Source organism: Equus przewalskii, chromosome 29 (assembly GCF_037783145.1).
Source record: "Equus przewalskii isolate Varuska chromosome 29, EquPr2, whole genome shotgun sequence".
NCBI lineage: Eukaryota > Metazoa > Chordata > Mammalia > Perissodactyla > Equidae > Equus > Equus przewalskii.
The window spans coordinates 35,314,657-35,337,999 of record NC_091859.1 but is presented as its reverse complement, the minus strand read 5'-3'; the positions used below and the strand labels follow the sequence as shown (position 1 = coordinate 35,337,999).

The 23,343-nt window shown below is 63.1% G+C and overlaps 1 protein-coding gene across 3 annotated transcripts in view; it reads left to right on the top strand.

Annotated features, from left to right (window-relative positions):
• Positions 1-1,002: 1,002 nt before the first annotated feature.
• ELFN2 (extracellular leucine rich repeat and fibronectin type III domain containing 2) overlaps positions 1,003-23,343 on the top strand; it is a 50,337-nt gene continuing 27,996 nt past the window's right edge. For 2 of the 3 annotated variants that reach the window (XM_070600685.1, XM_070600684.1), the window contains exons 1-2: positions 1,003-1,414; positions 10,063-10,230. The gene's annotated coding sequence lies outside the window, so the exon portion shown is untranslated. Of the gene's footprint in view, positions 1,415-1,522; positions 1,820-10,062; positions 10,231-23,343 lie in introns of those variants that run through there. The other variant, XM_070600686.1, reaches the window with a different exon arrangement.

Here is a 23,343-nt window from a genome sequence, read left to right as displayed (position 1 = left end):
CTTCTTCAGCTGACCAACTCCTACTCATCCGTCAAGATTCAGCTCAGGCAGTGGCTTCCTGCAGGCACCGCCCCCTCCTTGGCCTGGAGGAGATGCTCCCGCCAGCAGTCTGCAGCCGGGGCGGCGGGCGGGCGGGTGCAGCGTTCCGCTGTGCACTTCCTGAGGACAGGCACTGGTGCAGGCGGCCCGATAAGAGTGACTGAGACGCACAGGGCCTGCTGTAGCAGCGCTTCAGCTTGTGCGTTTGCGGGTCCCAGGGGCCGACGGGCGCCTGTTTCTTCCTGCACAAGTCACAAGCCCAGTCTCCTCATCAGGGGCTTGTGTGCCCAAGTGCAGGGGTACGGCCTGGAGGCCAGAGCTTTCTCCTGCAGCTCCTACCTCGCCCTAGCATCTAGCATCTCCCCCTTCGTAGGAGGTGCAGGTGTGCGCGGGGGTGGGGGGGGGGGGCTGCGTTGGCCAGAGAGGAGCTTGGGCTCAGAGCCCAGCATCCTCCCCCCCCCCCCCCCCCCCCCCGCCCACCTTGCATGCTTCTCAAGGGGTGGGGAAGGCAGCGAGCGGCAGCCAAGAGCCCTGGCACAAGGAAGAGACCTGGAGTCCAACACCGGCTCTGCTACCGAGCTCGCCATGTGACCTTGGGGGAGTCACTCCTTTCACCGAGCCTCAGTTGTCTCGCCTGTAAAATGGGAACGCAGCAGCCACGCGTCTTGGGATGCTAGCCGTTCAGCATGGGACGCGGCGGCCGGGCATGGGGTAAGGAGGGGGTCGGCGGGTGGAGGGGGAGTCCGGGGGTCGCGGGCGTCCTCGGGCGGGCGCTGGGGGGCGCTGCGCACCTCGGGCGGCCCGCCCCGCGGCAAGTTTGCCTCCAGCTGTTGAATGCGCGCGCGACGGCGCCGGCGGCACCCGGACCCCGGGCTGGGCAGGGCCGGGCCGGGCCGGGCCGGGCGGGGCGGGGGCGCTCAGCCGTCCGCGGTGCCGCCGCTCCCGGGCGCCGCAGCTGCCGCGCTCCAGCCAGGCGCGGCCCCCACCCCCGGGCGTGTGTCTGCGAGTGTGCGTGTGTCCGTGGAAGCATCCGGCCGGGAGAGGGGGCGGGAGGGTCTGGCTGCGGAGAGGCCTGCGGAGGGAGCCCGCGCCTGGCCGGCGAGGGCGGACGGACGGACAGACCGCCGGCCGCGGCCCCTGACGCACGCTGCGCCCCGGCCCCCTCCCGGGCGGCGGGGGTGGCGGTGTCTGCGCGCACACGCTCGCTCACAGACACACACACTCACACGGGCCACGCCATAGACACACGACACGCACCGAGCCACGGCCGGGCGCCGCGCACACTCGCACCCGCGTTCACACTCACTCACGCGCAGGCCCCGCCGCCGCGGTTGCCGGAGGCGGCGCTCAGCCCGGATCCTGGCTGGGGCTGGAGGTAAGTGAATTCCTCCGGATCCGAGCGCCCGGGGCCGGCAGAGACGGTGGGAGTGGGGGCTGGAGCCGGAGGGCCCCCCCCTCCGCCAGTGGGGTGGGGCTTGGAGGGGGACACAGCCAGGGGAGGATGAGATGGAGAAAGCCACCCCAGTGCCTCCTGGGTCTGGGGATCCCCGTGAGACCCCCGGGGGACCACTCTGTGTGGGGGGTGGGGGTAGTGGTGGAGGCGGGAGGTCGCGGAGGACGGTCGGTGAGGTGAGCATTTTGGGGGGTGGTGCAGAGGCTCGATGGTGGTGCCGGTGAGTGCCACACCGCACCTCTCTGTCCCCATCTTTGCAAACCGGGGGGCCTCGCCCCCCGTTTTCACGGAGCGCTGCCGGGGTCAAGGAATTCATCTTCGTAGCTGGTAAGGGGGGGTGATTGGTGCTGGCTGACAGCTCCAGGGGCAGGCGGCCGGGGTGGGGCTTTACCTGCTTCCCCGCAGGAGGGCGATGGGTTTGGTAAGAGGATCAGAATTGGGGAGTGGGGGCCCCCGGGGGGTGGGGACCCTTGCGAAGGCTCTGCCCCTTTCTTCCTGGCGCTGGTGCCGGGCAGGCAGGGAGGCAGCCCAGGGAAGCAGCAGCAATCGGCAGAGACTGCAGCTCTGGCAGGGCCAGGCCACTGCCTGGCTGTGTGTGTGTGTGTGTGTGTGTGCGCGCGCGCGCGCGCGCGCGTGTGTGTGTGTGTGTGTGTGTGAGCGTGTGTGGGCTCCAGCAACTGGCAGAGGAGAAGGGCAGTGGGGTGGGCTTGTTGGTTGGAGGGGCGGTGTGTGCACGTGGGGAGGGATGTGTGTGCGGGGTGTGTGCACCCAGGGCCGTGTGCAGGGGTGGACCCCACTCTCTCTGTACACACACACACAGACACACACACTGTCCGTGCCCAGCAGGGTTTCCTCAGCATCTGGAGGAGAGAGAGCCGATGTGTCTATGTGCGTGTTCACTCGGGGAGCTCGTGTCCAGGACAGAGGCAGCGCGGCTGTGGTGTGTCAGGCGTGCCCGAGGAGGGAGATGGGAAGCGGGTGGTGGCGGTGACCCTGGCTTGCTCTGGAGGACCAGGAGGACCGCTGTCCTCGAGGGCACTTTCTGCAGCTCTGGGCCCCTCCCAGCCTGGCGGCTGCCTCCCTCCGCCTGGTCCCCTTGCCGAGAGACACAGGTGTTGGACCGGAGTGCGTGTGTGTGTCTGGGCTGCGGCGGCTGTCGGCTGTCAGCAGGCCAGGCTGTCGGAGGAGAGGAGCTGGGGGAGGGGGTGGCGCTGGCAGCACCTGGAGGAATGTGGTGGAAGCTGCAGGCCCGGTCTGGTCTGCCTGATTTAGTCCCTGGGGGACGTTTTCCTGTGGGGAGCCGCATGGTGAGGGCTGGGAGGTTTTGCGTGGGTATGCATGTGTGTGCCCCACTCACACACCTGTTCCTGGGGCCCGTGGGCACCTGTGGGACGTGCCATGTCCAGGCCATCAGCAGGGCATGTGGGCCTGCACATGTGTGTAAATGCGTGTCCTGTGAGAGGAATGCGCAGGCACGCACATGCACATGGAGGTGCACTCTGTAAATGCCTGTCCTGAGTGAGCGGCGTGCATGGGCGGGGACCTCCAGGCAGGAAGACGGAGGGATAATTGAGGGGGGCATCAGGGAGAAGTGTGTGTGTGTGTGTGTGTGTGAGACGTCTGCATGGGCCTGTGGATGTGACGTCAGTGAGAACCTCTGGGCGTGACATCAGCTCTAGGTTGCTGGTGACGTCACTGGGATGGCAGTGTGAGGGGTCACCCCCACCAGCCAGTGTGTGATGTCAGTGGGAGGGTGTGCGAGGCGTCACTGTGCGTGCATGTGGCCGTGTGGTCACGTCCTCTGTGTTGTGAGGGGCGAGAAGGGGGATGGATGGGCCTTAGGGTGGAGTGGTCCCTCCCAAGAGGCCCCGTTTCCTGAGGGAGTGTGGGACCCTTTCCTTAAGACCTGCCCCCCTAGAGCATATCTCCTCTGCCCCCCATTTCATATGGGAGCCTCTACCCCTCCCTGGGCCAGTCCCTGCTCTCTGCCCGCTCCCAGCCAGGTGGCACAGACCCTGGGGTGAGTGTGTACTAGTGAGTGTGTGTGCAAGTGCTCGTGACAACAGAAAACGGCCCCAGCCGGGGAGCCAGAGACTTCTGGCGCTGATCCTCTGCTGGCAGTCTCTGTTTATGGTTTAGGGACCCCCGTCACCTCTCTGAGCCTCAGCTTCTCATCTGTGACCGCGGGGTGGTTAGAGAGGTGAGGGGGCTTACAGGAGACGGTGGGCCTCCGGGGGGCCGGCGCCTGGCTCGTGGCGGGGGGCTCAGTCCGCGTGAGCGCCATCCCCGCCTCTGTCTCCCAGCCCAGAGCAGCTGTTCTCCCTCTGGGTTTGTCTTACTTTGTACAGAACTTTCTTTCCTCCCCTCGGATGCCAGCGGCCGTCCTGTGAGGCTGCCGGGGCCAACGGCTCTCACGGGGCCATGTGACAGCTGAGCAGAGTGAGGGCTGGAGGGCACAGTAAGCTGTGGTTGATTCAGCCCTTGGTGGGAGCTCCTCTGCTGGGTGGGTGTGGGAGACACACTGGGTGAGCAGGTCCCCTTCCCAGGGCACTCTGGTTTTATGGCGAGTCAGGGAGCTATGTGCAGTGGGGGTGGGGGGTGGGGTGTCAGGGTGATGGTCCCAGGGCGGAGAGGTCATTGGCTACAGGAGAGGCTGCCTCTTGACTCCCAGTCCAGTACTTGCTTGTGCTTCCGCCCCACGAGATTTGAGATTGCCACGGTGATAGAAATGGGTGCGTCGGCTGCCGAGCCTTCTCTAGTGGGCTTGGCCCGGGGGGGGGGGCGGGGATCCCCGGGGGCTCCATGCCTGCTCCCCAGTGTGGCTCCCTTGTCCCCTGAGGCCTGATAGGGTGTCTGCTCTGGAAGCAGAAGTGGTTCTAGTCACACCTCTGCTGGCTGTGTCCCGCCGGGTGTGACACGGGGGTCAGCCTCTCCTGTCTGTCGGCCAGGCGGTGGCTGCTGGCCTTGCAGGCTTGATGAGCGAGTGTGCGAGTGTGGCATCCACGTGCAGGGCCGGGACGGCACCCGTGGCGGTGACCCTCACCCTCTTTAGCTACAGTGCCCCTGGGCCTGGGCCCTCCCTCCTGCTCCCCCCACCCCATCTGCTGGGACCCTGTGCTGTGCAGAGCGGACAGCCCGGAAGCAGCATTGCCTCCAATCCCCAGCCTGCCTAGCAAGTCAGGCCTCTCCAGGGGCAGCGCTGATACTCCAGGCCGTTAACTGGATCCTCTGCCGCTCGCTGGCCAGCCCTGATCCCCTGTTAATTAACCTTCCCCTGGCTCAGTGAGCACCGGGGCAGAGGCAGCGACGCTGGTACTGGGGACAGTGTCTCAGGGGTCAGAATAATAGAGCCCCCTCCTCCTCCCCCCAGAGAGCCCCTGAGGACTGGAGAGCCACCTGGGCCGGCTTACACCTGGGTGCTGGAGGAAGGGCGCTGGCTGCAAGACGCTGCTGACAGCAATAATTACAGTGATAATAATAATAATGACATTCGCTAATATTCATTGGGCCTGTACTGAGCTGGCCCGGTGTGAAACTCTTCATAAGCAGCACTTGTGTAATCTCACGAAAGCCGTCTGCAGTAGAGCTACGATTATTCCGTATTTCACAGACAAGAAACAGAGAGGTTATAGACCAGCTCAGGGCCACACAGCAGTGGCACCAGGACTGGAAGCCCCGCAGGTGGACTCTTGCATCATTAACTGTTAATTGCTGAACAACTTTGCCAGGGGACCTTTCCATTGGGGTGCCCTTCTGGCCGAGGGACCCCGCAGGGTCTTGCTTTGCTCATCTGTAAATGGGGAAGCCCTTTGTCGTGGCTGCAGGGGCAGAGGGGCAGAAAGGCTCCTGGGTCTCAGTGGCGCTCCCCATCCCTCCTGCGCCCCTCCCTCCGTAGTGACCTGTGGCCTTCCTGAGGCAGCCCCTTGCTCCCTGTTCTCCTTCGGTGTCAGGCTCAGCCTGGGCAAACGCTGGGTGCTCTGGAGGAGCTCCCCTGGGTGATGCGGGGGATGCTGCCCTGGGATCAGTATCTTCCCCAGGCCCTGAGTCTGTCGTGGCCTCAGCTGTGGCCCCCTGGACCACTCTGCCGTGCTCTCCCCCGTCTCCCCCTGCATGTGGAAGAGCAGGGGCTCAGCTCAGGGTCTGAATCCTGCCTCTTTCTCTTCTCCATGTGTGTCCTGGGCGAGAGCATTCACTTCCACGAGGCCCTGTTTCCTCACTGGGAAGGGGGAGAGTGGTACCGAATTCCTACCTCTTCCAGGTCAGTTACGTAAGAGGATGTCAAGTGCGTAGCACTGTGTCTGGCACATAGTAGGTGTCAATTAGATGAGCTCCATCCCCCTCCCATCTGTCTCCCTTATTCATTCCTAGTTCCCTGGAGTGGGTCTTGGGCTGTGTGTGTGTGCGTGCGCGCGTTTCCTTCCCTCTCTTTTCAGCCTCCACTTCCACCCCCTGAAATGCATAGAAACTGTTTCCTGGAGCCAGGCTGTGGGTCCTGAAAAACATGGAGAAGGGCCTGGGAGCTGCCTGCCCCCCAGCTGGAGTGTGCAGAGGGGCTGGAAGGCGGGCAGGGCATGTCTGTGTGTGTGTCTGTGACTGTGTGTGTACATGTGTGTGCACGAGCATGTGAGTGCACTGGTCACCACCTGTCTCGGGGAAGGGAGGAGCAGTTCCCAAGGGCTGCCTGTCCAGCCCCTAAAGGCAGGCCTGACTCAGTTTCCCTCTTGGCCTGTCTCTGTCATCTCTCTCCTCCCACAATTCTCCCTGGGCCTTGGGGAGGCAGAGGCTGTGGGTCAGCCTGTCCGCCTCCCTGCCTTCCTTGTCCTTCTTGCTACCTGGGGTCAGGGGAGTTCGTGGCTCTGCTTATTTAGACATTTCCTGTCTGTCTCTCCTTCTGGAGGTCAGCTCGACACAGGTGGAGATGAGTAGGCTCTCAAACAACGCTATTGAACAACTTCCTTTTCTCTACGTGCCACTGAGGATGGGCCGGTGCATTTTCCATTCAGTCCACACGCACAGCACACACACCCTTAGAAGCACAGCTTACCTAGGATCACTGCGGGGCCTGGGGCTCGTGGGCCTCAGAGATGAGCTCCTGTCCTGGAGAAGAGGGGAGGCCTGTGGAACCTCTGCCCAGCGCCCAGCGTGGGGCCTGCACCCAGGAGGGCCTGCTTGCCAGGTGGTTCTCGTTAGTCTGTGCCCTGCCCGGGAGGGGTCTGGTGCTGCAGGCTGGAGGCAGATGCTGAGCCAGCCTTCTGATCAGGGTGGGAGAGCTGGAGCGACTGCTGCTCGGGGCATTGCAGAAGCCAGGACCGCACACCTGCCGTGCACCAGCCCAGGGCCGATGCTCTATCATCTTGTTTAATTTTGCTGGAGAATTGTGAAAGAGGTCCAGCCGGCCTCTGGGTGGGGGCATGCCCAGTGGAGCACACACAGGGAGCTGAGGTCCAGAGGGAGGAAAGCCCAGAGTGGATTTTGGGAAGATGGGTCTGGACGTGTGGTTTTGGTCCACCACACAAGACCGTAAACGGAGCTAAGAAACCGAGCATTCTCCTTTTTGTCGGGGAGTGCCAGAGTCTCTGGGTGTTTGTTAAAATGCAGGGTCTTGGGCCCTGCCCCTTGAGGTTTTTACTCAGCAGGGCTGATGTGGGGCCCAGGACCCTGCATTTTTAGTGCGTTTCCAGAAGGTGAGTTCATGTGTTTGTGGGCTGGATGCCAGGGGAGGGGTCTGCTGCGGGTTTCCAGGGATCTTCCGGACTCCTCCCACACTCCCTGGCAGGCAGCAAGGCCACCCTCATTTTCCAGAAGAGCCTGAGCTCCGAGAATTGAGGCACCTTGCCTTGGGTGACACAGCAGCAAGACCGAGGCCCATACTGACTAATCCTGAGTAATAATCTTCTGTTCGGACCGCTGTTGTAAGCCTGCTCAGGGAGCCCCTCAGAACGCCCCTCTGCATCATTCCTGTTGCTAAGAGGAGGAGACGGGGCAGAGTGTGCGGCCGCGGGTTCCAGGCTGCACAGCTGGTAAAAGCGTGAAGTGCGGGTGGGTGGGGGTGGAGTGAGGCTGGAGGGGGCCTGCCCTGGCATCTGGGACGGAGCGATGCCCTCCCCCTCCCTTCCTCTGGTGCGAGGGCGCGGGTGGAGCTGAGCCTGCGGCTGTGCGTGCGAGCAGAGGCCAGAGGCCGGGGTGGAGGTGGGAGCGGAGAAGCCAGAGGAGGGCTGAGAGCCCGGAAGGCCTCCCGGAGGCGGCGACCCCAGAGTCGCGGACCTGTGGCCCGAGGCCGTTCATCCGGTGGGCGCTCTGGCCAGGCGGGTCCTGGTCTGGCGGGCGGCGGAGTGGGTCGGTTCCCCGGGCGCGTCCCCGGCTGGCCCACGCCGGGCCGGTGCGCGGTGGCGGGCCGGAGCGGGGACGGGAGCGCGCACCGAGCCCCCTCCCGGCGCCCGCCCCCCGCCCCCCGCTGCCGCCCGCGGCCCGCCGGTCCCGGCTCCAGCCGCTGGCAGCTCTGCGGTGTCCCCGCCCCGCGCGGCCGGGTTCCGCCTTGGTTCCCTGTGCTCAGGATTTGCAGCCGCATCCCCGGACGCTCGCAGCCAATTTCACGGCCTCTGGGCGCGGCGCGCGGCGCGGGGCTCGTGCTGGCGGCGGGTCCTCGCGCGCCGGGACCCCGGGAGAGGGGGTGGAGGGGGCGGCTGGCGCGAGGACCCGCCGAGTTGGTGGCAAGGGGGTGTGTGTGTCAGGTGGGTGTGGACAGGATGCGGGGGGCGGGGCGCCGCCGTGAACTACCCTGGGAATGCTGTGCGGGTGTGTGCGGGGGCGCGGACCTGAGAGCGGTGCCCCATGTGTGGACATGATTGGAGCGTGTGTGTGTGTGTTGGCGTGTGCGTCTGTAGGGGCTGTGTGCCCGGGCATGGTTGGGTGTGTGTTGGGGGACGGTCCCCAGTGAGCAGGGGCCAGCGTGTTTCTGTGGGTGTGTTGACCTGTGTCTGTGCAGCGTCCCCAGGCATGCTGGCACGTGTGTGTGTCTGCGTGTTGGGGCGGGCACCTCTGTGTCTGGGTGCTGTGGGCAGCTGTGTACAGTGCGTCTGCATCTGTGTGGACACGTGGGTCTGAGGGAGTGTGACATTCTGCTGTGTTGGACGCTGTCTGAGTGTCCCGTGGGTGCTTGTTGTGTGTGAAGGTATAGTGTCACCCTGAGGTGCCATATTGTCCCTGCTGGCCGCTGGGCTCAGGGTCACGTGGAGCCCCATAGCTATGGGGGCTCCCCCCGGGGCCTGGGCTGGGAGCTCTTTCCTGGGGCAGGCCTCTGGGTGGGTGATGGTGATGGGGCTGAGGCCCGGCAGGGACTGCGTGTGTGTCTCTGTTCTGTGGCTGGCTCCCAGCACCTGGTGGGTCTACAGATGTTTGTGAATGACAGCGTCGAGGGGGCTGAGATGTGAGCCCCTGCCTACCTGGGAGGGCCGGGAGGACCATCTGGGTGGGTGTGGGTGTGGGGCCAGACGGGGAGAGGGGCCTCCATGGGAAGGGGATGAGCGTATGCGTGTGCACGTGTGCGCACAGATGGAGGCAGGGTTCAGCCGGGGCGCATCTGCCTGGGAGTGTGTGTGTCTGTGCAGGTGGAGGTCGGGCAGGTACCTCGCTCGCTCGTAGGGGGTGTGAGCACATATGGCGGGAAGCGGGGCAGAGGGATTGCACCTGGTGGGGCACAGGCTGTGGGCACACTGGGGAGGGCGCGTGCCAGTCCTGGCAGAGTTCTGAATTAGAGACGAGTGCTGGGGCAGGGGCCGGGGGAGGGGTGCCTGTGCCCTGCAGCGGATGGAGTGGGGTCCAGCTGTAGAGGGAGTGGGCGGTGTTGGGGTGACCAACAGGAGGGTGGCGTGGTTGGGCATGAGAGGGGGTGAGGGCTGTGTGTGGACCTCAGGTCAGTGTGAAGGTGCGTGTGGCCATCCCACCTGGGTGTGACGTGTGTGTCCATGAGTGTGAGTTGCGGACCTGGAACTGTGACTTGGGAGGAACCTCCAGGCTCTGGGGCCCAGCAGGGAGTGGAGTAGGGTGGGGTGGGTGGGCGTAGGGAGCCCTTCAGTTCCCAGAAAATCTACCCCTCAGTTGCTCGGCCCTCCTGCCCAGGGGCCGCGGGGGGACTGAAAGAAGTCCTGTGGCCCCTGGGCCCTCCGCTCCTCCAGGAGTCCTCTGGGGTAGGGTGGGGAGCCCCCAGCCCTCCAGCCGGGTCTCCAGGCCATTCTCCATCTGTCTTGCCCCATCATCTTTCTGTCTCTGTCTCCCTGCCCCCATCTCTTCAGCTCTCTCCCCCATCTCCCCATCTCTCTGCCTCTATCTCTCTCCATCTCTGTCTCCGGCTCCCTCCGTCCTCCCCTCCCTCTGCCTCCTCCCTCTCTCTCACACTGATATTCATTTGTGGTATATTCGGTTGCCATGGGAAACCTAAGAAAGAAGTGAGTGTACCCTTCAAGACTTCAGCGTCTCTCCCTCCTCCCTCCCTCCTGCTGCCCCCCTCCCTCTCGTTCTCTCCTCCTCCCCTCTCCCTCCCTCCCTCCCCTTTCTCCCCCTGCCTCCTGCAGAAGGAGAGGACTTGGATGAGGAGCTGCCGCTGAGCTGGGCCAGGACCTGAGACCCCACTGCTACCGCTGCTGCCGCCGCTGCCGCCGCTGCCGTGGGAACCTCCCTGAGACCAGGCCAGGGACAGAGCCTCGCTGGCTGGAGGGGTCCCCGTTGCCCACAGACGTCTGGTAAGGACAGGCTCCTTCTGACTGTGTGCGAGCACAGCTCACATGACCTGGCCGTGCGAACCCGTGATGTAACGAGGCCTCGGCCTCCTGTTTGTCCCTCCTGCCTGGCGGGGCCCCTGCCCCAGCTGCGAGCGCCCCCATCCTGCCCCTCCCCAGCTTCCCTTCCAGAGGGCCTGGGAGGCAGCGGCAGAGCGATGGGCCTTTGGGGGGCTGGGACAGGCCCACTGGGGAGGACGAGGCAGCCCCTGCTGGCTCAGAGACCGCAGTCCTGCCCCTTCGCCCGGCGGAGAGGCTGAGCCAGTGGTGTCTGTGCACCACCTACGGGTGGGGGCTGGCTTCCAGGGGATGGCCTGGGAGAACATGGCCTCTTCTCCCCCCTCGGCTGGGGGCCTCTCCATCGTAGAGAGGGCAGACTGCAGGCTGGGGGTGAGCTGGAGCAGGGGAGACGCTGGGCGGCATCAATCCTGGGCCTGATCCATGTCACTGAATCTTGGAGGCGGAGGGAGTGCAGTCTGACACTAGGAGGCCTCAGGCGGCCGGCCGGCAGGAGCTCTTGCGTCCTGGTTGGGGCTGGTGGCTGCCCTGGAGAGGAGAGGCTGAGGCTCTCGCTGTCAGCGAGGCTGTGTTGGTGGTGGCCACGTGGAGGGAGCTGTTGTCCGGGGCGGGTGCTGAGTGACGGTGGTTGCTGTGGCGAGGGAGCCGCCTCTGTGGCATTGTGGTCTCCATGGAGAGAGGAGGAGACAGAGGGAGGAGGCTGGCTGGCTGGCCCGGTGTTGGTGGTTGCTAGGAGAGAGAGATGCCGTCTCTAAGATGCGGTGGTCCCCACGTGGAGGGGCTGTGGCTGCCAAGGTGTTGAGATCCCGGGGAGGGGGAGGGGCTGGTGATGGGCGCTCTGGAGGGGCTTGTGCAGGGAGGGAGTGTGGGTGCGGGGTGCTCCATGGAGGACGGCAGGGGGGAGAGGGAGGGGCTGCTGCCCCACCGGGTCCCTCCTCCCAAGGCCCTCTCTGTCCTCCCCCACCACTTCTCTGGCCAAGTTCTCCAGCCTCTGCCTCCTCGAGCTGTCTCCCTCCTTAGGGCCTTTGAGCATATGAGTCCCCATCGTGCTCCCTCCTTGTCCCCAAGTGACTTCACCCTCATCCTTCATGTTTGCTGTGCTCCAGGAAGCCCCCCAGCCCCCTCGTGTTGATACCTGCCTTTGAGGTATCAGAGAGGGGAAGTGACTTGCCCAAGGTTGCACAGTGGTCAGGCACTGGGCCTGGAATTCAACCCCAGGGCATCTGCCTCCCCAAATGTCCAACTCACCAGGCCTAACTCCTCCCCTGGGAGCCTGCCCCTCCACCACCACCCCGTTCTCTTCCCTCGGTCCCCAGGTATTCTCCCAAAGCACTCATTTTATTTGAATACTCATAATAGGAAGCAGCATGCAAGAGCACACGGCTCTGGGTTTGAATCCTGGCTCTGGCACTTAACAGCTGTAGGACCCCGTGCCTCAGTTTCCCCATCTGTAAAATGGGACTGATGCACATGCCTCTTGGGGTTGCTGTCACTTGGGATGATGTCTGTGATGGCCCTGGTGTGGTTCCTGGCGCTTAGACTCGGTGAGTGGTAACTGCCACCATTGTCATAATTGCTTTAAAAAGTGATTTTAAAGTGGCTTTCTGACATGCCCGGGGGTGACAGCAGGCCCTCTCACCAGAGGTCTGCCTCGTCCTGCCCTTTCCCAAGACCCTTAAGAAGCAGGGGTGTTGACCTGACTTCGTAGCAGCAGGAAGGGGTCCCGCGGGGGAGGAGGGCCCCCTGATGGTCACACAGCACCCTGGTCACTGAGCCGGGATGGAACCAGGTGTGGCTGGCTCCCTGTTCAGTGCTCCCCTCTGCTTGCTCCAGGGCCTCTGTGTACCCTTCAATCAGGTGGGCCTCGTCCCCCTAGCTGTTGCCTGAGTCCCCTGCCTCCTGGCTGCTTTCACGGGGCGCAGCCTGCCAGGCCAGCGGCTGGCCGGTACCTGGGAGCATCAGGGGAGGTCTATTCTGTCCACCTCCCTGGCATCGCCAGGGGACAGGCCATGCAGGGGACTGGAAAGGATGTCCAAAGAGGGACATTTGAGGGGCCTGGGAGTGACAGGCAGGATCGCTGTCTTTTGAGTGACAGAGATCTGAGTTCACATCCTGTCTGTGCTGCTTGCTAGGTGGGGGGCCCTGGACCTGTTTCTCTGCCTTTCTAGGCCTCAGTTTCTTCATCTGTACAATGGGTGTGATCAGAACCCCTCCTTCACCTTGCGGACGTGATGCAGGGGATGAAGTCACAGCACGGGGCCTGGCCTGGGAGGCGCTTCCTAGGGCAGCAGCTGCTCTTTCTAACCCGTCAGCCCTCTTCACATGGCACGTGGACCTGGGGAAGAGCGGGGAGGGCTGTCCTCGGTGGCCCCAAAGGGCAGAAGTGGGACCCGCCAGGCACAGACCTCGGCTCACCCAACAAGAGCTTTTCTGACGTTCGGAGCCGTTGGGATGGGATGGCGTGAGGTAGTGAGCGCCCTGTGCACAGCGAGACCATGAAAGGCCTGCGGGAGCCCGGCATTTGGGATTGCAGGACCTGCGTTCGTGTCCTGACGTTGCCGTTTATGGGAGCCTCAACTTCCCCACCTGCAAAATGGGAGGAATAATAATGGAACAAGGGTTTCTTTAAGTGAAGTCAGGTATGTGGAGGAGACCCAGGATTCCCCTGGATCTGCACAGCGCCCCATTTTCCAGAAGAGGAAAGCCAGGCGCAAGGAGCTCACAGGGTTAAAGCAGTAATACCAGCAGCTGGTCTTTGTCCAGCATCTGCTGTATGCCGGGCGTTTTCCCGTCTCATCTAATTCCCCAGCCTTTGCACACGCTGTTCCTTCTGCAGGAGTTGCTGTTCCTTTTGTGCTTATTGCTGCTACCCAGGCTTGTTTCATGGCTGTCTCCTGCCCAGTGGATTGTCACCTCCTCAGGGAGGCCCTCCCTGACTGCTCTGTTCGTTGCTCTGGGCCCCCTCGTCTCTTTGTTTCCTGAGAGCCCCTGACACACCCGGTGCTGTTTTGTTTATTTACTGGTTTATATGCACTCTCCCGCCCCCGGGGTGTATCAGCTCCACGAGAGCAGGAACTTTATCTGTCTTGTTCCTGTTCTGTCCCAAGTGCCTTGAATGGGACCTGGCACATAGTAGGTGTTCAGTGAACATGTGGTGACTGCGTGGATGGTTGGCCCTGCCAGCCACCCCGGGAGGTCAATCTTATCATTCCCATTTGATACCCGAGCACAGTGGGGCGAGGGAGGCCTGGGAAATGGCCTGTGGACACGTGGCTGGAAGTAGGTGGCAGGCCTGGCGTGTGACCCCAGATTGGGCTGACTCCAGGGCAAGTGCTTTTTCTGCTGCCCTGCCCTCCCCTGCCCCGCTGGGGAGCCTGGCCTTTCAGGCAGAGAGTGTGGACCTTGCTCTGAACACAGGGGCAAAATCTCAGAACGCTCTTAGGTAGCGAAGCCTTCTGCCCTAAGGAGGAGCTTGTGGTAGCAGCCTGAATTGTCAAAAGAAATCAGTTCAGCTGCTCCATAGCTGTGTGACCTTAGGCAAATTACTTAACCCCTCTGTGTCTTAGTTTACTTGTCTGTAAAATGGGGGTAATCTCTTGGCTTATCTTGGCTGGCTTCTGGGAGGCAGTGGGCTTTGAGCTTTGATTTGCAGGCTTGGCTCCAGGGCCCCCTCCCCAGGGTGGGGAAACAGCCTCTGCTGAATTCCCGAAGTCCTGGGACGCCTCCCTGCCGGCCCTGGGGGGTTGAGATTTTGACTTCTGAATAGGCAGCATTTTAAGCGCTTGGGACAGGCTGCTTTCTGCCCTGCCAGCCTGAGCTTTCTTGCTCACCCCTCCCCCCCACCGAAAAAAAAGAGAGAAGATCAGAGAGGGGGGAGGGAAGGAAGCTGGTTCTAACTGAGCACCTGGGCCATTCCGCTCTGCGTCCCCTTTCACAGTCCCAGCGGCCCATGTGGAGCTGTGTGGTTATGCCCGTTTGACAAGTGACCAAACTCAGGTTTGGAGAAACTCTCTAGAGGGGAGGAGCAGGGCTTTGGACCTGGGCCCAGAGGCTCCGGCCTGCACTGTCGACAGAGCGGCGAGAACGACACAGGAGCCTGCGACGGGTCTGCTCTGGGGTCCCCCAGGGAGTGGGCTGTTGTTCCCAGCCCCACCAGGGCGGAGCTGAGAGTGGTCCCAATTTCAGGGGCTGGACCTTGAGGGGCTGTGGAATGGAGAGGCTGCTCCCCCTGCCTGGCAGAGCCCCCCACCCCCACCCCTGCCGCTGGCAGCCAGGCCATGGCAGGGAATAGACCTGGCGTTGTGCATGCTTGTCCTGGTGTCTCACTCAAGACCCCATTTGTTTGGGGAGGAGAAAGGGGGGTCTGTGGTGCCCAACAGAGGTGGGATTCATGGACAGGCCCGGGGTGGGGGGGCCTGCCTGGTACCAGCCAGGCCTGGAGGAGTGCCAGGACAGAGTGAGGGGAGGGGGCTGAGGCGTGGCCCGGGGCCCTGCCTGCACCCTGGGGGCGGAGTCTTGTACTCTGGGGGGAGCTGTGTGGATGGAGGTGCAGGAGGAGGGAAGTGGGAGTCCCGTCCTCGTTACTTCCTAGTCCGAAACAAGGAGAGCGTGGTGGCCCTGTCCTTGGGGAGCCCCTAGTCTTGAAGTGGGGGGACCATGCTGTCAGGTCCCTTGTCTGGGGGGGACAGCCCTGACTTAGGGAGCCCCGTCTGATGGGGGTTAGAGCCTCGACTCCCAGGAGCCCCAGTCTGAGGGCGGGGGCGCCATGCGTGTGCTGGGCTCAGTCTGCTGTGTGAGTGCAGGAGGGGGGGACAGTCTCACTGAGTGGAGGCTCCCCGAGTTCTGGGAAGACTTCCTGGAAGAGGCAGTCCCTGAGGACTGGTAAGGGGTTGGATTTGGGACAGGGGCTCCAGGAGGGTCTGCTCTGTGGTCAGAAGCAAGGTGCCGTGGGTTGGATCCTGTTGCTGAGTGGTCCCGTGCACCGGAGTCTCAGTTTGCTCATCTGTGAAATGGGGATGCTGCCGGGCTCCTGGAGGGGATGGATTGAGATGGCGTTGGAGAGAGGAGTGTCTGCACACAGTAGGCCCGCAAGACTGCTGGAGGTTCCATGGTTGTAAAGGCCTGAGGAATTCTAGAAGCTGCCGAAAACCTGTCTCCCCACCCCCTGCCTCCGCACGGGGTCACAGCTCAACCAGTCCAGCTTCACCTTTCACAGGCCAAGAGGGAGCGTGGAATCTCTGCTGAGCTGTGAGGTGGAGACAGGGCCATAGGGCTCCTTCCTGCCTCCAGCTTGCTGTGTGACCCTGGCTCTCCCACACCCTCTCTGGGCCTCAGGCTGAGACCCAGCCCCATCTTTGAGGACACCGTCTGAGATCTGTGGGGAGATGCAGACCTTCCGCTACCCAGGGCTGGGCCTCAAGGATGGAGGTGGGGGCTCGCCAAGGACCCTGAGCATCCTGGGAGGAGATGGACCCTGAGCATCCTGGGAGGAGATGGACCCTGAGCGTCCTGGGAGGAGATGGACCCTGAGCGTCCTGGGAGGAGATGGACCCTGAGCGTCCTGGGAGGAGATGGACCCTGAGTGTCCTGGGAGGAGATGGACCCTGAGCGTCCTGGGAGGAGATGCACCCTGAGCATCCTGGGAGGAGATGGGCCGCAGAGGGGTCGGCAGAGGAGAGCAGGTGCCCGAGGCGATGGCGGCTCAGGGGCCCACGAGCTAAGCAGAGCCTTGGGGAGCAGACCTTTCCCGCCTCTGCCAGACACTGAGGTGCTGGCCTGGGGGCAGCATGTCGGAGTGGAGAAACCCCTGGGGCTGAGAGATGGGGTGACCCTTGGTCAAGCACGTGGCCCAGGCCCCCATTCGACTCCCGATTCTCCCCGTCACAAGCTGCCTCACCTCTGCATGCCTCAGCCTCCTCGTCCGTAAAATGGGAATAAAAATAGTACCCACCTCTGCACCTGCCACACCGCGAGTGCCCAGTGAGCGCCGACCCTACTCACTGGTGGGTTCCTGGCGGGGAGCGGGTGGCGGGGCTCCAGCAGCCTGCTCGCCATTGCCTCGTGCTGATGGGGAAAGGCTGTGGCCCGGGGAGTCCCTGGGCCTGGGGTGCTGGGTCTGGAAATTGGGGGTGTCTGCCTCTGCGGCCCCTCCTGTCTCCGCGGTGCCTCGCAGACAAGATGTGGACGGGGCTGGCGAGTCTTGGAGTAGGCAGTGTGGGTTCCACTGTAGCTGCTTGGCTCTGGGTGGATCATCCTCTGACCCTTAGTTTCTTCATCTGTAAAATGGGCTCAGGGCGTTATGAGGATTCAGTCCGACGATGCAGGAAGGCAGTGTGCATTCCCTGCTTCTCTACAGGCCATGTTGTACCCGCTCCTCCCTGCTCAGATGCGCTGCTGGGGTCAATGATCGGGGAGGGGCTTTAGGAATGGGGTTCCTGGCTTGGCAGGGCTGGCCACTGACCTGGACGCTCTGTCCTGGATGCAGGAGGAGCTCTGGGGGGCTGTGCTCCGGGACCGTCTGGGCCTCCGGAGCAGCTGCAGATGCTGAGGGGCCTGGGCAGAGGTGGGAGCCGGGCCTTAATGGGGAATCCAGACCCCAGAGCACTGGAGGGTCAGAACCGCGGTGTCTCCACCCCACCCCTGCACGCAGGGGCAGGCTGACGCTGGAGAGGCGCTGGCCCAGGGTCACCCTGCAGTGAGTGGTCAGCTGAAAGGAGAACCTGGGTCCAGCGACTTTTCGCTTGGGCAGTTTCACTTTGCACAGCCCCGGGGCCAGCCGGAAGTGGCTGGTCCTGAGCTGGGTCCCCGGGGCCTGAGCTGAGCTTCCATATCTGCCTGTGACTCTCACTGTCCTTGTCCCCTTCCGTCTCCATCTGCCCGCCCATCTCTCCGCCTGTGGCTCCTCAAACGGCCTTGCCCCATGGTTTGTGGCAGCCTTCGTGTCCCTCCCTCAGGCTGCGTGCAGCCGTGGATGGAGAAAGCTGGGTGTGTGTGGGCGTGTGCATGTGTGTGCTGGGTGATTGTCAGGTGTGTGTTGTGTGTTGGAGTGTGTACACCCCCTTTCTAACTAGGCAGTTGACATGCTCTCTGTGTGTAAAGCAGACAGGGACGAGCTGCTGGCCCCTCCCCATCGCCGGCGGGGCCCTGCCCCACGTCCCCAGCACCCGTGAGCACGTGTCCGCCATCTGTTTTTTACCCACGTGGGACCTGCCTCGCCGCCTCTGCCCTTCATGTGGCCCTGGACCCCACACTGCGGCGTCTCCCCTCGAGGCACAGTGGGGTCCTGATCCCCTTGGGCAAGGGTCCCCTTGCACAGCCATTTCCCTGCTGTGGGCGGCTGGGTTGGTCGAACTTTTCCAGTTTCACCAACAGCGCGCAACTTCAAAGACTCACACCTCTGACCCCGGCCGCCCCTTTGCAGGGGGGTCTGCTTCTGAGGTTGAATGTGGCCATCTGGGTTCCCCTTGAAGCTGCTGGCCGAGGGCCTTAGGCAGGACCCCTCTTCTGGATGGGATTCCTGCCAGCGGGGCTCCGTGGGGCCTGGGGAGGGCTGGGGTGTGGGGGTCCCAGGCCAGGAAGCCCCCAGCCGTCCCTGGGGCGGAATGCTGGGGATGGGATGACTGTGGCTGATGCTGGGAGGCCACGCTGCCCCAGCTGTTCCCCAGCTGCTGTGTCCCAGGACCACTGGGCCTTGGCCCCATGGCATTACAGGGGGCTGCTTCAGCACCTGGCGTCCAGGGCCCCTGAGTGGCCACCGGAGTGCTCGGGCCTTCAGGCCTGGCCCCCGGCCTGCGCACGCACCACTGTCTTCCTCAGTGCCTCCAGCCTCTCTTGAACCCCCGGGGCCTGAGCTGGGGACTTCTTCATTCTCTTGGCTGAGCTGGAGCCATCTCAGTGCTGTAGGGAGAGAGCACTGGGCAGGGAGTCCTGCGTTCAGGGTTTGAGTCTCAACTCTGCCCCTTATCCTCTGTGGGACCCAATCCAGAGGCTGCCCATAGAATCAAAGGGAATAATTTATTCCCTTTATTTAACGACACCTGAGTGACACTTACCACGTGCTGGACACTGTGCTAAGGACTTTACAGAAATGAAATCCTCACAACAATCCCACAAAATGTGATCATCCCCATTTTACAGATGGAGGAGCCGAGGCACAGAGAAGTTAGGGGTCCTGCCCATGGTCACACAGCGAGTCAGTGGTGAGACGAGGATTTGAACCTGGGCCATCAGGGTCCCCAGGCCACCCTCCTAACCACCTTGCCATGTTGAGTACCCCTGGTGATCTGTGGGGAGCTGTGCTCGGGCAGGACCTGGGCCAGCCTGGTCCCCTGGCCTGAGCCTTGAGGGGCATCCAGGAAGGTGGTCCTGGTGCGTGTGGGTGTGGCAGCTTGGGATCAGGCCAGATACAAGTCCCTAACGTATCACTTCCTGAGCAGGTCACTTGACCTAGCTGAGCCTCAGTTTCCCCATATGTAAAACAGGGTAACAGTACTTAGCTGGGAAGGCTGTTGTGGGAATTCTGTGCTGTGAAGCATGAGGGGCATGGGGCGCACAGTAGGCACTCAGCACATGGTGGCGGCTCTGATGGCTCCATGACAGGGTGAGGGGGGCGGTTGGGGGGTGCCCTGTGCCAGCAAAGCTGAGTGCCCTCGGGAGCCTGCGATTAGGGGAGGGTGGGTGCCAGCCCCGCTCTGCACCGGGTGACACCTGACCATCTGGTGTGTCCATCGTGCAGCTGGGCCTAGGGCCGGGACACATCAGCTGTGTGTGTGTGTGTGTGTGTGTGTGTGTGTGTGTGTGTGAGGGCCACACCACAGACCCTGGTGTCACACACACACACTCATGGTGGAGAGTCCTCACTGATGAGGGCCGGGATGAACCTTGGAGACCATATCATCGTGCTCCTTCATTGTTGCAAAGTGGGAAACTGAGGCCCAGAGAGGGGAAGGGATTGGCACCGGGCCCACAGTGAGTTCTGATTATCTGACGTTTCGTCGCTGGATGGGACCTTTCCTAAAAAACACAGCGACAAGCCCCGCCGACAGTAGCCCGTCACCGTCAAGCTGGCCCGCGTCCTACGCGCTCAGGTCCCTGCAGGGCGCTTTTCTCTGTCCCGGGCTGTGTCGACAGTTTACGTGTTGACTCCATGGCTCGTCCGACACAGGGAGCCGTGAGGACAGGGCCCCCATCTGTCCGTTCACCACTGAGCCTGCGTGCCTGGCATGGGGCCTGGGGCATGCGTGGTGGGCACTCAGCCTGCAGGTTGAAGAATGTGGCCCAGCCCCAGGCCCCCCAGCCTGCACCCTCTCGAGGGAAAGGCTGGGTTTTAGAGGGGCAGGGACGTGCCTAGGGCCGAGCAGGGGAGACCCCGGCCTCCTGCCTCCCAGGCCTGTGCCCTCCTGTGTTGTGCACTTGTGTACACACAGGTGCACACACACGCAACACACACATGCACCACACACACGCATGCAACACACACGTGCATGCACACTCAAGCACAGAGAAGCACACACTCTACATCCTGATCCAAAAGCTTCCCTCTGAGCATTGGTCAGTTTTCTAGCTTACAGGTGTCCGTCTGTCCATCTCTCTGCCAAGGCCATGGGTTGGACACCTCCTGGGGCACCTGTTCTGGGGCCTCCCCTCAGCCTGAGGCTGCCCGCAAGATGGGGCAGGAGTCCTGGAGGGGGTCCGGGGAGGGTGGGGCCCACCCAGGGGACACCCCCTGAGGCACGTTCCCTGCTGCCAGTGGACTCTCTGTGGCCCCTGCTTCTAGCCACACCCACAGAGTCCCAGCCGCCCGAGCCTCCTGGTATCCCCGCGTCGCTGGGCCACCTCAGGCTTTGGGGGAAAGGGTGTCATTCCTGAGGACCAGCTTCCCCACCCCCTCCCCCAGGAAGCCTGCCCTGATGCCCGGGAGGATGGTAATTAGCATGAGGCAGGCTGATTAGCTCAGAAATTAAGCCTTTGTTTCCCCGCTCCCCAGTTTCCCTAATTGAGCAGATGCAGAGCGCGGGCAGGGGAGGGGCTGCGGCTGGTCACGAGGCTGGATGGGGGCGCACGGGGCTCTGCACTCACCGCAGGGGGGCAGGGGCAGGTGGGCATGGACCTGAGGGGGGGTGTTGGTCCGGGGCCAGGGGGAGGGATGCGGGGGGGTGCCCCCGGTGGCGGGTCCTGGGCTGCAGCCCCCTGGGGTTGTGCTTGCATGGCTCTGGGAGGGCAGCACACCCGGGACCCCACCCAATGCTTGTCTGCCTTCATTCATTCCTTCAGGTCTTGACATCCAGTCACCAAAAACAACTGCTGTCATTTATTGAGCACCTACTGTGTGCAGCCCCTGGGCTGGATGCCGTTTGTGTGTTGCCTTGTTCAGTCCTCAGATGACGGTGCAGGTATGGGACCCCTCATTTCCTTGGGGAGGAATCTGAGGTTCAGAGAGGTGAGGCGACTTGTTCAAGGTCACACAGTTTGGAGCGGCCAGGGCAGGGTTCAGACCCCGGCGGTCTCACATGGCCCTGTCCTGGGCTGCACAATCCTGTGGTCAGATGGTGGCTGGGGAGGCCTTTGTCCTTCTTATTGGTTCCCTGGGGACCAGTACATCCTCCTCCTTGGGGTCCTGGGAGGAGCAGGAACAGCAGGTGTAATAATGACAGCAGTGGTGACTTATTTAGTGCCTGCCGTGTGCCAGGCCGGTGACAGATGCTTCATCTGTTCTCTTATTTCGTGTTCACAACAGTCCCGCGGGCCATGGGGGGGCACCCTCATCCGAATTTCCCATTCGCAGAAGCTGAGGTCTGGGGTCCACGGTTAGTAAGTAGGGGACCCGATTCAGCCCGGGGCTGGGTGGCTCCAGGCCCCTGCTCCTCCATCACCACTCCCTGCAGTCGGTGACACCTGTAAGGTGCCTGGCACAGAGCAGGTGGTCAACAAAGGTGAGTGCCACGCCCCCTCCCTGGAGACCGTGTGTCTCTGGGGCTCAGCCGGGCATCCAGGGGGATGGCCCTCCTCATAACAACCTTTGGGGTGGGGATTGCTTGTATTTCCACTCTACAGATGGGGAAGTTGAGGCTCGCAGAGGTGAAGTGACTTGGCCAGGATCTCACAGCTTGGGAGGTGTTGGGGCGGGGATTTGAACCCAGGTGGTCTGGCTCCAAGAGCTGCCGTGTGGCAGGCCAGCATCCACTTCCAGCCATGCCTGGTCCCCAGGGGCCATCCTCCTGGCCTGGTCCTCGGCCCCTGCTCGTGGGGTAGTGCCTCCACTTCCCTGGCTCCTCTGAACAGCCCTGAGCAGGGATGCCCACGTCTCCGTCCTCGGCTGTGCCCCACCTCTGGCTGTTGGGCATTGGGTGTGGCCACCTGCTGACTGGACACGTGTTTAGGGGTGTCCCTCTGGCCCCTAAAACTCAACTTCTCTGATATATATGGGACTCTTCTCTCTCCTGCATCCTGGCACGTTTACTCCTCTGAGGCTCCCTGTTCCGGGGTGGGTACCACCATCCCGCAGACACCCCCCTGGACCCTGGGACTCCTCCCTGAACTGCCCCCTTGGCCTCCCGTCCTCATCCTGTAGGCCACCAAGACCTGCTCTCAAGTCCTCCCATCGCCTGACCACCCCGCTGCCCTCGCTCACATCGAGGCAGCCTCAGGGGCCCGGACCACCGCTGCAGCCTCTGCCAGGGCCGCCTGCCTCTGCTCGCGCCCCTCTCTCCGATGCATTCTGCACCCTGCTGTCAGCTTGCACTCCCCTGCCTGGCACTGGCTCCCTGAGGTCCTCAAGCTGAGATCCAGAATCATTACTGTGGCTTCAGACCTGCGAGGACTTGGCTGAGCCTCAGGGCTCCTCCTGGGGGCTCTGTCTCCCTCCCTCATGCCCCAATCCAGTCCTCCTGGCCTTGGTCCAGTTCCTCAAAAATGCCACCCTCTGGGTACCGGTTCCATCACCAGGATCACCCTCAGCAAAGCCTTCTCTGACCCCAGGGTAGATGAGGCCCCTCAGGTGCCCCTGCGCTGGGGACGTCCCTCTAATTCTCCTAAGAGCCCTTTGAGGGGAGCGGAGGTGCCCATTTTGCAGATGGGGAAGCTGAGACTCAGAAAGTGAAGCTGGGTCTGAACCCAAGCCTCTCTCGCTGTGGAGTCTGTGTTCTTCTCGCTGTGTGCGGGTGTGCGCATGTATGCGGGCACGTGTGCGCACACCGCAGGCACTGCTGTCTGTCTGCAGTCTGTGCCAGGTGTGTTTGGGCTGGGACGAGCCGCCCTGCTCCGGAGAGCAGGTCCCCGGTGGTCCCTGGGAGCCAGCCTGCCTGTTCCTGTGCGGGTGGTGATGCTACGTGTGAGCGTGGGGCGGGGGCGTCAGTCCCTCGCTAGCCCCGGGACCACAGCCTCCCAGCACCTCCCGCCTTTCTCCCCTTCCCTTCAAAACAAACACCCGCGAGCCCAAACTGCCCATCCAGCCAAGGCGCAGATAGAGCCCGGGTAGGAATTAATTAGTCCTGTTGCCAGGGCAACCGGGACCGGGCTCCAGCCTCCCCTCTCGGCCCGCCCCTTTCAGGCCCCGCCCCGCCGCTCACGGCCCCGCCCCTCACGGCCCTGGCCCCGCCCTCTTCCCCTGCAGCAACCTCGGGTGCCCTTGGGGACCCTCCCCAAATCAGGGAGGTGGGTGGGGATGTCCGAGAGCTGGGTTCGAGTCCCCGTGGGCCGTTCTTGGCTTGGTGGGAGCTCGGGCAAGGCCCTGAGCCTCTGGGAGCCAGCCTTGTGCAGTAGGAGGAATTGCTTCACGCCTGGACACGCCTGGGGAGGGCGGTGGAGGGGGCGACTTGAGACTGGTGACAGAGGAGGAATGGAAGTGGCCTGCACTTGAGATGCCGCTGAGACTAGCGCCGGCCTGCAGGGCCGCAGAGGCAGAGGCAGGCATGCAGCGATGGGAGCCGTCAGCTCAGCGGCTGCCAGCCTCCCGGCTTGACGGCAGTTACAGTGCTGCCTTCCCCCGCCACAGGCCCTGCACTCACTCGTTCCCCCTCCCTCTCGACCTTGCTCCTCTCATCCTCTGAGCCTGCGCCCCTC